The sequence below is a fragment of the Glossina fuscipes genome, unplaced genomic scaffold (genome assembly GCF_014805625.2).
Source record: "Glossina fuscipes isolate IAEA_lab_2018 unplaced genomic scaffold, Yale_Gfus_2 1, whole genome shotgun sequence".
Classification (NCBI taxonomy): Eukaryota; Metazoa; Arthropoda; class Insecta; order Diptera; family Glossinidae; genus Glossina; species Glossina fuscipes.
This window is the reverse complement of record NW_023998415.1, coordinates 41,867,033-41,878,558: the sequence shown is the minus strand read 5'-3', so window position 1 is coordinate 41,878,558 and position 11,526 is coordinate 41,867,033. Positions and strand designations below refer to the sequence as shown.

At 31.3% G+C, this 11,526-nt stretch overlaps 1 protein-coding gene across 3 annotated transcripts in view; it reads right to left on the bottom strand.

The window, feature by feature from the left end:
• Positions 1–11,526, bottom strand: part of LOC119645211 (titin) — a 152,221-nt gene that overhangs the window by 16,847 nt on the left and 123,848 nt on the right. The gene's annotated exons all lie outside the window — the stretch shown is intronic.

Genomic DNA, 11,526 nt, shown 5'->3' with positions numbered 1-11,526 from the left:
AATACTGATTAAACTTCTTCTCGACACATGGCTAGCTTCGTAGGATCGATACATTTCGTTTTGTCCATCTTAGAGGATATTTGTCCTACGCATAATGTGAATACTTATTTTCAAGTTATCGTTAACAAATCATAAAATTGTAACATAAATTGCTATGATTGAAAGTATTTAGTTCATTTGTATGTATCACGAAAGTATACGGAGTACAATTATTTGATTAAAATGTTCGCAATAGCTTGAAACAAGCCTTAGGGACCCCTCAACGGATGCCTATATATTTTTGATGACATGCATGTCCATCTATCCATTTGGATGATAAATATTCTTCTAATCGCGAAACTGAACATATCAATCTTATATCTGATAAACACAGTAAAGAAATTCGTTCACGCATATCGTTATTAAAAAAGGATCAATCCGGTCCAAGATCGTGCCTACATTACCACGTAATTTAAGAATATTTTCATTTAAAACGCGGAAAAAAACTTAATAAACTCACTTACAAACTACAACAATAAACTTCGCCCGGTATTCTAGAGTTGATTTGCCAGTAAATTAAATACATCGGCCACGCTTGGCCAGCATTATAAGATATCAAAATTTTATTCCTTTTTTTTATTTTTACTTTGACATCTATATGTATTTGGATAAATTGTAGTCGCAGCAATAATTAATTCCTACGCAAGCAGAATATAGATTGTGTAATATCGATAACAATGTATTTGTAGTGGTAAGTACAAGTGTATGAGAGAAATGAAAACGATTGTAGATGCTTAAAAGAATGCTCAGTGAAATAAAATTATAGTATAAATAAGTAGTGGGGCTCTATACTATATAATCTAAATATAATTGTAGACAGTGTAGAAGAATCGTACTATTAGACCAAGCTTGGTTTAAACCTTGGAATAGGAAGAAAATGTCCTAATTTTTATGTAGCGTAGATTAGCAGAATATGATTGGTTAGAATGTTTAACTACAAATAGCTGGTCACACTCAGTTAAATCGATTTAAATACATATGTTAAAGAGCGTCTCTCACTGGACAGATAAGCAATTTCCCTCGGTTGAAGAAACGATGCCGACTTGTATAGGTAGTGACCCATAACTACATTAGATCAATCTTTGCTAAGCATGATATATACATATGTACCTATATAAAATAATCACATCATCGTTATGATAAACATACAATCGATTTTTATGCATAAGTGGGTGGAATTAATTAATTAATTTTCGCAAGTTTGCTCTTTACAAATTTATCATCATCCTCATCGTCTAAGATAGAAAATAGACTATGCGAGTCATTAAAGTATTTACATATGGCATGCGAAGATCTAATCTGATAGGCGTAGAGCATTTCATTGACCTTATCGAAAAGATTATCCATTATACGACAGGACATTTTGCGTTCGGGAAAATTATTAGATGATAGGTCAACGCATACACAGCAGATAAACGCTATGAAAGAGAATGAGAGAGTGAAACAACCGGAAGCGAATGCATTTATTGAATTTTTTGCAGTATGTGTATGTAAGATGAAGACACATTATGAACATCCCTATGGGATAGTGAATTATGTTCACTAGATCTGGCATCATAGAAATGCTTGTATGCGCTTGTGTCTGTGCTTTCTTAAGTAATTATTGTTATAGAATCTTGCGATTTTCTGTCTTCTATGTATGACCGCTTACATATAGTACTTTGGTGCGCACTTCTTCTTTACAATTATCGAGCTCTCCCATCTCTCTGTGAAATCCTAAAACTTAACGCATATTGATATTTAAGGGATAAAAAATATTACACTATGCGATCGCAATTTCATTGTTATGCAATTAAAAAACTTTACTAAGAAAAGTGTCGAGCTTGGTGTCGAATTTTTCCTTCTCGCTTTTGTTCGGTTTGAAAATCATCTAAATTGGAGCAAGAGCCTGCTTACAATTACCAAAGAATCATTTCTAAAAGAGATGGAATTCTTAAAATCGCCTACGAAATGCTATTCAAGTAAAAACATAAACGCTAGTTCACGAAGCGGTATATTGGCTAATTGGAACCTTGCCTCCGTTTATGTGTCGACCTCACCGAAGGATGATGGCTATATTCATTTTGTCAGAAAGAAGCTACAGACACCCCATCAAGTGTGCATATATGTGTATGTATATATTCTTGATCAGCATTAAATTCAAAATCGATTTAAACATGTCCGTCTGGCCGTCCGTGTTCATCTGTCCGTTTATATAATATCTGTGTTGGCCGCCCATTGACTTCAAATTTGTCAAGAATATTGGAAGTGCTTGCATACAGGTTGGTATTGAAAATGGGCCAAATCCATCGAAAGACACACTCGCAACAGCAAAGGGAATAAAAAGTTGGTTTTTTGCTCATTACTTATAAACTGTAGCAGATAAATGTACAACAATTTTGAACTTACGCTTGATTTCTACAAAAATGCAAACATTGATCTATGGCCTATCCAATATTATAATTTATCAAAATTCAATTTTTTTTTTTTATAATTCGCAGAAACAAGCTTCAAAACTGTCTTAATGTATATAAATTCTCGACTCTCGACTCTCGAATTCAAATTTTTGCGTGCAGTAAAGCATGTCCGCCTGTTTGCGGAATCGTGAAATATTGCCTACAAATTTGCAAGAGAATTTGGAAGTGACGTAAACATTTCCAAGGACACGTCTACATCATCCACCCGCCTAGGCGACAAAAACTTTTATTTTGAAATTAGAAAAACTCAACTGTGTCCGTCCACTCCATATTATTGAAAATGAAAATTTACTTCATTTCATTGCTTTTCTTGTCTTCCTTAGGATAACGGTGATGGGTATAAAAGATTCGCTCACGGCCGAATATAATTTTCTTACTTCTTATTGCATGCACTTATTTGTGAAGCTATATATATATATCTCATGCAAGATATATCATCTTTAAGTGAAAATAATTTTCTCAATTCCTTAATGCAATATTTAGTTCTCTCACTTATTTGTAATATGCTACGTATTTTCTTTCTTCCTGCATTCGGATCTAGTTACGTATTTGTCTCGTTACATTTTGGGAATAGACTTTGAGATTTTAATAAAGTCGATCATTTCAGTAGGTAGCCTTACCTATTAGAAAGTTCTCAAGCAATTTCAAAGCTTTTGTTTTCAATGCTGTGAAGTGAAGAGCGAAAGTTTTTTTAAAAGTAATTTTTAATTTTTTTGCAGAAATAACAAAAAAATTCGTCTAATTTCATATATTTTAAAGATCAGTTGCAATTTATCTATATTCCAAGCTTGTCCTCAAAGAGAGCGTTCTTCCTTTCTGTCTCGTTTTGTATTGTCCTGCATGCAGTTCTTTATAATGCAGTTTTCATTTAATTAATTTTATGTCATGTAAAAGAAACAGAGAATTACTACGCTGTACGTATGATGTTTGCGCTTTTGAAAAAAAGATGAGACAGTGCACATAATATTTTGCTGCGGTTATTTTTTTACTTTTTTATTTTGTTTTTTATTTTGTTATCGCACAAAACGGTTTATTACTAATTGTCATTATATAAAGACTATGATTAATGAGCAACTTAAGCCAATTTTTATATTAATTAAGAAAACAATTAATTTTGGCAACCAAGTACATTTCAGTTTTTCTGCAATGTTTTCATTTCGTAATAATAGAATTCTTTTGTTTGGGATTAAAAAAAAAAAACAACAACAACAAATATAATTGCCTTTTTTTGTAAAGACTCTTAACTTGGGTTTTTCTTTTCTTTTTTGTTTTTATTGTTGTTTTTTTCATTATTAGTTTGTTTTTCTTTTGTCATAAGATCAATTCTTTTTAATGATTGTAATTTAAAATGACAAAAATTTATGCGAATGATGTTGAAAGGTTTATTTTTAAACACGAAGTGTGTCAAGCATCCGAAAAAGTGATGCACACGCTTGGTGTGAAACGGTTTCACGCTGCCGCCACTTATCGTAGGAGAGATAAAATAACAAAAAGAATGAAATTCTTGGCTCGTCTCTATCTGATTTCAAGAGGCATACGCTGTGACTGACATATGAGTTGTGCACAATGTCAAGGATTTGTCAATTTCCTTAAAACAAAAAAAAAAAAAAAATAAAAAATAAAAAAAAAAAATAAAATAATAATAATAATAAAAAAAAAAAAAAAAAACTTGCAAACTCAGACACTACTAAGCAAAAGTCCATTTCATTGGTGGCCTCTTGTAGTCATAGTAGTGACTGATGATGCCTTGTTTCCTAAAATCACCTGCCAAGCAAAATTGTTTATTTATTTATTTCGTTACATTATTTTTTCTAAACTTTTCTATATATTTGCTCGCACATGTTTTACGTTTATGTGCGGGCTTTTAGTTTTGTTTACTGCAAAAAATTATTATAATTCAGTGCTCAGTTTTAATTAAAAAAAAAAAAAAAAAAAAAAAAAAACTTGAAATTTATATACAGAAGGTGTGTCCAACAAAATAAGATGAATTTTTTATTTTTCTCCAAAAAGATTCATTTATTCATCAATATCTGCTTTGTCCCCTTGGATATCATACTCTTGTGCCAGCTCATTTTCCAATTCTCGAAGCACTTCTGGAATACGCTTTTAGGTATGAGCTTGAGCTACTCCAACGATGCTTTAGTAAAACGTCGTTCTTTACGTGTATATATATGTATATATATATGAATAGATAATGATCAGAAATACAGAGTTGCGAAAGCAAGCCTGATTGAGGTTTGGATCACATTTTTCTCCTATACATTGTTCGAACATTTTCATTTTATTTGTGGAATACAATACATACATACATAGTTGTACAGCGTAAAGAAATTATTAAAACTTATTACAAAAAAAAAAAAACGAACACAGAGTTAGGTTTCGTTCATAGAGGATGAAGTTCATATTTGTTTAAATCATTTTGTAAATAAGAATTATTGCGTGCACAAAACTAACTTTCGCCTGAGGTTTGTGGAATGAAAACATGAATATTAGGCATTAAAGTTAGAATGAATGGGGAATGCCTCGTATGTGGCACAAGGTAAGTAAATAATTTCGGCTCAGATCATACTACGATTTTAAGAAAATATTGTCTATGTGAGCTTGCCACGGATGTCATGCATTATAACGCTATTGGAAGTTTTATTTTGATGCTATCTTCGAGCATTGGCTTACTTTAATAAACTTTAACGAACTCGCAATGACTTTGATTCGTCGGGATTGTTCGTGTCATTGTTGAAATAAGCGCAGATCAATGTGGAAAAGTGACAAGGACCCGTGTATCAAGAGTGAATTTTTATCACTCAATTTACAAATGATATCATTTTCATAATAACGATGGCATGAATCAATCATAGCTAAAATAAAAGTCAAAATCTACATTGATACAGTTGCTTATTAAAAATTAAAAAAAAACAAACAAACACTTGTTTGATGGTTCAATACCTTTAATATGATACAACTTTTAAAGTATTTCGAAAGGATAGGCTTTCTATAGACACAATTCAAGTATTTTTCGCGTTTATCAAATAACTTGATTCAATATGCATGTGTTTGTATATATTTTCATTAGTTTGTCTTTGGACATTGTTTGTATTGTATTTCTATGTCAACAAATTTGTTGGATTTTCTTGAATATTTCTTTGGCTTATTGCCAAAATTCTTCTATTATTTTGTTTAGTTTAATTGGTAGATGTGTGAATGGCCTAATGTCTAATGTCTAATGTAAAGGTATTGGTATTGGTGGGGTTAGTAGTCATTTGTAGATGGTATTTTGATCATAATTCATGCAAGTATGGCTACTCTCTCTCCCTCTCTCTCTCTCTCTCTCTCTCTTGCTCTTTTTCGTCCTCTCCCGCACTCTGTAACAAAATCAATTGTTTTTTTTTTTTGTTTTTTTGTTTTTAATTGTCTCTACATATATATCACTTTTTTCGTTTTCTTTTTTTCTTTCTTATTTTCATATTCTTCGTCTCCTGTCGTTCGCCTTGTCAAACAAGAAAGCTCAAGTAATTTTTTCCCTTTAGAAAATCGAAAAAGCTTTCGAATTCCTACTATTTATGTACAATCTATATCTGGTATATCTGGTTGTCTCTGTTCATAATGAGAATTTATTTTATTTGCTTCATTTTGTAAAACGTGTTCTCAATATTAATACAAGTGGCTCCATCTAGAAGTTTAGTTTTTTTTTTTTTTAAAAGTCTTTTCAAATGTATTTTGTCTATTACTGTTAAAAGGGGGCGTTTTTGTATATATATTACCAAACATTAGTTTGTGAAATATAATAATAAAATATATAAAGTATAAAATAATAGTAATATAATTAATTAATAAAAATATTTTAAAACGAATGGAAAAAATAGTTCATATATGTCTTCGGATGGAATCGTGCGTATCGAAAATGTCATATGATTATAGGGATATATATGCAAAAATATTTTATCATACTCCCTTATTAAAGGAGGATCGGCGCATTGATTATTATATTAATAGTAATCCGGCATGAAATATTTTAAATCGAGATCTATTGCAGATATCGCGAAAAAAAAGAAAAAGAAAGTTTTCTTAAACATTTCCTTCTTTCTTCCTTCATTCCATCGGTAAATGTAACTGACGAATACATGTATGTGCACTTGAACTTTTTTAAGGCACGCGTATGTCCTCGATGTACATGGACAGATGGACATGTCTTAACCTATTTACTTTATCGGATGATGTAGCTGAAGTTACAAATCTAATTTGTATGTTACTTGGACGACTTCCTTATGATATTAAAAGTAAGAAATACGCAAAAAAAAAAAAAAAAACCAAAAAAAAATGTTATACCAGTTATGCAGTCTATGTTCTATGCATTGCTAATATTTGACAAATGCTAACTTTTTGCCATGCGATAATGTGATGTGATAGTGGAATGTCGTAAAGCGCGGTATGAGTAACATTTCGGGTCAGATGATTTTTCAATACCCGCTGGTAGGTGAAATATGAAAATAAGTTTTAATAAATTACATTCTATATAATAATATAATTTACACATTATTAAGAAAGATCCTTGAAAAGAATTAACTTCCCTTAGAAGAATCTCATCAATGTTACCTGGAACGAATTTTAACGCTTTAAAAAATTTATCAAGTCGGAATTCAGGTTAAATAAAAGAGAGAACAACAATTATTTAATTTAAATTTAACGACAATGAAAAATTAATTAGCTAATCATTAAGGTCAGTATCGCTTTTTTGTACACAAGGCAATAGACCGGACCAAACTGGAAGAATATTCATGTATTAGTGTCACCAAAAAATTAAGTCGAATTTGTTTATAAAATGAAAAATATATATTTATTCGTTCAAAACCCTATTATCGCCTATATTCCATGCTAACAGTTTGACCTGTCGGAAAGATTCATAGCGCAAAACACCGCGACAGTCAAAGAGAACTTTTGGCATCACCCCGGCTTATGAGCGGCATTGACGCGGATTTTTTAATCTTGGGTCGCCTTTTGCACGATGTTCATCCGATTGGTCAATTATTTCAGGTCTTACACATAGATCCAAGATCCATTTTCGCTAAGGATGGGGCTTTGGCATGGATTTTTTAATATTGGGTCGGCTTTGGCATGATGTTCATCCTATCGGCCAATTATTTCAGGTCTTACATATAGATCCAAGCTCCACTTTCGCTAATGATGCGGCTTTGGCATGGATTTTTTAATATTGGGTCGCCTTTTGCACGATGTTCATCCGATCGGCCAGTTATTTCAGGTCTTACACATAGTTCCAAGCTTTGGCATTTGGATTTTTCGATCTTGGGTCGCCTTTAGCATGATGTTTATCCGATTGGTCAGTTATTTCAGGTCGTACGTCCTTTCATAGTCCGAAATCGTTGCTTCACAGACATAGTGGAAATCGAAAAAACTCATTTTTGTATCTTTGCAAAAAGACATGTAAGTCCACAGCAGTTAAATATATTGATATCGAACTCTACATAGATGTTAAAGACAATGGTACCAATACACAAAAAAATAAATAAATAAAAGTAGTTTCACGATTGCATAATACCCAAGTTTCATTTATTTTTTGGTCACTGTATTATGTTTTACGAGTTTTCCGATACATATTTACATATGCTGTACAATCATTGGATAAACATAGCTGATATATCTGTTGTGATGTGTATAATAAATAAGAAAATTGAAGCTAAGCTAAAAGCCCACTGGCGACTGGCTAATCGCATCTTTCCGGGAATACTTTCCAGGACTTTTATCATTTCGGCAAATTATTAAAAAAAATTGTTTGGAATTTTTTGTTGTTTTTCTTCTGTTTTTTTTTTTTTCACAAATTTTCGAATACAATCAAGATCAAAAAGAGTTCGAATTTACATTTTCTTACGGTCGCTTTTGTTAGTTTGCAAATTCCAGCAACATATCAAAAAAAGAAGGGATGGACGAGCGCACATAAACTAACTGATAACCTGACAACTGTTCTCGGAATATTTCTGGACGTGGAACGTAGATACGCTTTTGATTGTTGTTTTGTGAATTTATTGTTTAAAGGAAACTGAAGAGCATATTACGGAAAATTGTACAGGGTATAATAATAGTTTCATTTGCAGAAGAAAGCATTTTGATATCAGAAAAATGTTGTGTCACTATTTTTTAATTATTCTTTCAGTTTTTATACCTATCACCGAAGAATGAGCGGATACATTCATTTTGTCAAAAGGTTTGCAACGCCCAGAAAGAAACTTTAGAGACCCCACAAAGTATATCCATTCGGGATCAGTATCAAATTCGAAATCGATCTAAGCATGTTCGTCTATCTATCTGTCTATGCTGTATATCTGTTGTAAACATTCTTCTGTGCTTCAAAAACGAAGCTATCGACTTCAAATTTGACATTGGTAGTTCTTGCACATAGGTTCGTATTAAACATAGGCCAAATCGGTTAAGAACGCCTTTGTTTTTCCAAGAAAATGAAGAATTAGTTTTTTGATCATTACTCATAAACTATGGCAAATAAATGCATAAAAACTTGAACAGATATTCTATGGGCGATGCTGCAGCATTTGTACACAAAAATGGACAAAAATTTCCCACGCCTACCCAATATTATAGTATATCAAAATTGAATTATTTTTTCAATATCTTTATAACGCGTAAAAAAAGTAAGCTTCAAAAACTGCATAAAGTATACAAATTCTTACCCAGTTTCAACTCTTAAATGTTACTAAAACATGTCCGCCTGTTCGTCTGTCCATTTGTCTCTTTGTAGTATTTGTGATACACATGCTCCCGCTGGCGAAAATGAAGAAATTTGCAAAAGGTCAATTTGGAATTGATCTAAACTTTTCAAAGAACACGCCGACAAGACCCATATGTTTCTACGGCGAAAACTTTTATTTTGAAAATAGAAGAAATCAACCGCTCCCACTCCATATTATAGAGCATGAGCATTTTGTTATTTTACTTCTTTGGGGGGTAAACGATGATGGGTGTAAAAGATTCGTTCTCAACGTAATTTAATTTTCTTACTTCGTTGATTTCTAGGATAGATATTTTCAATGAAGTAAAAAAAAAAAAAAAAATAAAATAATAATTAATTTTCATATTTATTTACACGCGGAATTAGTTAAAACTTTTAAGAAAACTTATAGAAAATTTTCCATCCAATAATTATATCAATTGTAAATAAATCTTATTTGTTTTAGTCTTTTAATGCAAATTACTTTTCCGGCCATTCCCTCAATTAGAATACTGGAAATTGGATCTCTTATAGGAGTTTAGGAGTCTAATTTTTTCCCGCCCTAAGCCTCATAACAGCCCTACAAGCGTCTTCTTACATGACTCTGACGTATATAACGTATGTGATTGTAAAACTGTTGTAAAAAGCTAAAGCCACATAAGCTTTTCATATACAAAAATAATTAATATAATTATTTCACGCATATATAGATTATTGCATTAAGATATGATGACTTAAGCATGTTTATACACCGATTGGAACTCAGTTGAGAGCCATTACGTTTAGGATATATTTTGACCTTAAATGAGTGATGGGGCTAAAAAATAGAAAATTAATTTTGAGAGCAAGAGATGTTCATATTTTAGTGCATTGGATCGAAAATTCAATATAAATTATTTATTTATCTATTAATTTATTTATTTAAATTTACAATATTACAATAAGCCTTTCCTTAAGCCAATGAAGATATATTACGAAAGCAAATTCCTGAATATTATATAGACATAAAAAAAAAAAAAAAAACAATTATATTAAAAATTATAATAAAAATTACATATATTATATAAAATACAAAGAAATATTACAAATATTGTCTCGGCAGTCGCGCAAAGAGATGCAAATAAAAAAATCGTAATAAAGTGACTTTCTAGCCCATTAATTAATGACCAGTTGATGCTAAATGTCTTTAGATAAAGTTTCAAGGGCTTTTTTATGCCCATCATCGAAGGACGCGGGCTATGTTCATTTGCAACGCCCAGAACGAAGCTTCAGGGACCCCACAAAATATCTACATTCTTGATCATGATGAAATTTTGAATCGATTTAAGCGCTTGCGTCTGTCCGTCTGTGTAATGCCTTCTGATCAAGAAACCGAAAATATCAGCTGAAGGACACGCCTACAGTGCTACGTTACTACGGGGACATCATAAATTGGGAAAGAATGAAAAATTGATTTTTTACTCACTACTCGCTCATATATTTTACAGCAGATAGTTTTGCAAAAATTTGAACTTGTATTCTATGTCTATAGACGATGGGTATCAATATTTCATTTCTTTATTCAATATATTTTCAACGCTTAAAAGTAACCTTCGAAAACTCCAGAGAGTATATAAATTCTTAACATGTTTCAAATTGGAAATGTACCTGAGTATGTCCGTCTGTCTGTCTTCCGTTCGCAAAAATGAATATTTCGCCTGTAAAATGCTTGAAAATGATTACAACCGTTTAAAGGACACTCCCAAAACACCTACGTGCCGTGCCTTTTCAACAAAAACTCCAAACACCAAACCAATTTCCTTCTTCTTCTCCTCTTTTGAAGCGATGATGGTGAGGTAACATTTTTTCAAACAAAATATTACATAATATCCCCAAAGGGTAGAGTAGAGTGTTAAATAACAATACTAAAAAAGAAAAAGTCTTTAACTAAAGTTGTATTCGTTTTGTAAATTAATTACTTTATTCATTTTTAGTTTATTTTAAATATTTTTCAAGAATACCATTGAAATAATGCACAATGAATTAATTATTGTTATAATAACGTTAGAAAAAAGAGGAAAAAAAGAAATAAATAAATAAATATAAGTAAAAAAAAAAAAAAAACAAATACATTTAATACTACGAAAAATCGATTATAAGACTTTTAGTTCCATGTGTGATTTAATCTTTTTTTTTAAAGCGATCGCCCGAAACTAAGAAGAAAACTCCAAATATGACGAAAAAAAAAAAAAAAAAAAAACACCGAAAACACATAAAAACGTTCGTTAAATATCATATTAAGGAAAAATAAACTAAGTA